Genomic DNA, 3343 nt, shown 5'->3' on the forward strand with positions numbered 1-3343 from the left:
TAGTGGGCCACGGCCCGGTGGAGCTGGCGCTCCCGAACCCTTTGCGTGCAAAGACCCACTGCGCACCCGCGCGTCCACACAGCACACGCGCACAGAGACCCACGACCCCACATGCACGGAGACACTGGCACACAGCATATCGTCCGCACCAAAGACACACCTCGACGCAGACACACCACGCCCATACACGCACAGACCCCCAGACTCGCACCAGGTACACACATAGCCACACACACCAACCCAGACATCACAGGCACACAAATCCAGAGAGACCAACATGTGTACACATGGAGACACAGACTCAAGACACTCAACATCCACCAAGATACACACCGGGAGACATAAATGCTCACATTGAGACGCGCACACACACACACACACACACACACACACACACACACACACTCACACACTCACATACTGGCATAGACATACCACACACAGAAAGCCATATATATATGTGAATATATATATACACAACCACACACATATACATGAAGACACACCACGATACACGGATAAAGGATATGCACCCCATACACACAGACACCCACGTTCAGGGTCAGACACACACATAATACACTGAAATGGGGAGGAGGGCACTGGCTAAGGCCAGCAAAAGCCTCTACTTCCACCCTCAGCAAACGCAAAATCAAGAGGAAGCAACCCTAAACTCATTGCTATCAAGTGGACTCCAACTCATAGTGGCCTCATAGCACAGGGTAGAACTGCCCCTGTGGGTTTCAGAGCCAAGCCCACCACATCTCTGGTGCATCTACCAGGATGAGGATGAGCTGATGCTGTTGTGGACTTGTATGTGGGGAACTGGGGGGGCTGGGGCAGGGGGGGGCGGGGAGGCAGAGTACAGGTGTGAGCACTGGACTTAAGAGTCATACCACCTGGTTCAACATCAGCTCCTACACTTGCCCTTTGAGCGTTGGTTTCCTTACCTGCCATTTGCGACCATGCTCAAGTCCCAAAGGACTGTGAGCAGTGTCCCTGGCTCACACTGACCTCACATCTTTCTACATCCTTCCTTTCTCTGCCAATAGTTTTACACCATCGCAGCCTTGAAAAGAACTCATACCTTCCAGAAAATGATGTTGAACTATCACATTGTGCCCCAAAGTCTGCAATCCAAGTAATGTAACAATAGTGTTTGAGAAGGATTTTGGGCTGAAAACTCCTAGGAAACTCACCAGGCTTCAAAGAAGGAGACAAATGATTTCTCAGGGACCACGCTCCTGTGTCTAAGCATCCAGCAGAGATGTAGGCACCAGACTGCTCAAGGTAGGAGGCTAAGGACCTTTCCTGTAAACTAGGAGTGCTAATCGCACTGAATTTTCCACGCTTGCCATTTATTGGAAGGTGAGGTTGAGGGGTGATTGGGGAACAATGGTTGTGACGGGGTCTCACCGGTCTCCCAAGTCCCCTTTTATAAAGGTATTAATTTCAGAACTTCTCAGCTCCAACAATAGTTAGTGATTTTAAAAATGCCTCTGGAGTTCTTAACAGAACTGCAGTAGAAATGATGCTCCAAAGCCTGAAGCATTCCTTCTAGCTTGATTACCAACAGAACTGAGAACAGGGCGTCTGCTCAGCAGGCCAGGAATCTAGGAGTTAAGAGATACAATTCTATTTTTTTCTTTTAATTAAAAAAATCATTTTATTGGGGCTCATATGACTCTTATTACAATCCATACATACATCAATTGTGTAAAGCACATTTGTACATTCATTGCCCTCATCAAACCGCTGGCATCAGTTCCTCATTTTTCCCCCTCATTCCCCACTCCCTCATGAACCCTTGATAATTTATAAATTATTATTTTGTCATATCTTATAGTGTCCGACATCTCCCTTCACCCACTTTTCTGTTGTCCGTCTCCCAGGGAGGAGGTTATATGCAGATCCTTGTAATTGGTTCCCCCTTTCTCCCTCACATTCCCTCCACCCTCCTAGTATCGCCACTCTCACCACTGGTCCTGAAGGGATCATCCATCCTGGATTCCCACATTTTGTTTCAAGAGACTGCCAACATGTTTCCCAGCATGACAGTACCATTCTCCCTTCCTGCCAGCAGTGTAATGGGTCCAGTTTCTCCATATCCTCACCAACATTTGGTGGTGTCATTATTTTTATTTTACCATTCTGAGGGCTTGTGATGTATCTTATTGTGGTTTTAATTTGCTTTTTTCTGATGGCTGAGGTTGAACCCCTTTTCATGTGCGCATTTGCCCTCTGTATATTTTCTTCTGTAACATATCTCTTTGTGTCTTTTGCCAACTTTCTAATGGAATGGTTTGCTTTGTTATTATTGAGTTTTCAGAATTCTTTATAGATCCTAGATACTAGCCCTTTGTTAGATGGGATATGCAAATATTTTCTCCCACCTTGTCTTTTCATCTTTTAAATATAATCTTTCTTAACAAAATTTTAAAAATTTGATGAGGTCTAATGTATCAGTTTTTTCTCTGATGGATCATGCTTTTGATGTAAAGTCTAAGAACTCTGACTAGTCCTAGTTCTGAAGATTTACTTCTTTTTTCCACTCAGTTTTATAGATTTATGTTGTAGATGTAAGCCCATCTTCCACTTTTAAAATTTTTGCATAAGGTGTGAAATTTCATGTTGGTTTATTTGTTTTTCTCTGGCTATTCAATCACTCCGTACCATTTGTTGAAAATGCAGCTTTTCCTCTATTGATTTGCTTTTGCATTTTTGTTAAAAATAATTTGGGCAATTTATGTGGGTCTGTTTCTGCTTTCAATACTCTGTCCATTGATCTACGTGCCTTTTCTCTATTAATACCACTAACTTGATTACCATATTTAATATTCCTTAAACTTAGATAGACTGATCCTTCCCATTATTCTTTTACAAAATGATTTTTAACTACATTTGCTGCCATAGAGTGGATGCCGACTCATAGCAACACTATAGAACAGGGTAGAACTGCCCTGTGAGTTTCCACGACTGTTTGCCTATGGCTGTAAAAAATGCTGGAATTTTTCATAGGAATTTCATTAAACATGTACGCTCATTTAGGGAGCACTGACATTTTTCCTATATCGAGTCCTTCAATCCATGAGCATGGTATAAGTCTCACCTTTTATTTATCATCTTTTTATTTCATCAATGATGTATAGTTTTCAGCATGCTTTCATAGATTTCTATCTTTCCTTTTTTTAGTAATTATAAATGTTAGGTATTTTTAAATTTAGCTTCCACATGTTTATTTCTTTTAAAAAATCATTTTATTAGGGGCTCATACAACTCTTATCACAATCCATATATACATCAATTGTGTAAAGCACATTTGTACATTCATTGCCCTCATCAT

The sequence above is a fragment of the Echinops telfairi genome, unplaced genomic scaffold, assembly GCF_000313985.2.
Source record: "Echinops telfairi isolate 266 unplaced genomic scaffold, ASM31398v2 ScPeMD7_31;HRSCAF=116, whole genome shotgun sequence".
Lineage (NCBI taxonomy): Eukaryota > Metazoa > Chordata > Mammalia > Afrosoricida > Tenrecidae > Echinops > Echinops telfairi.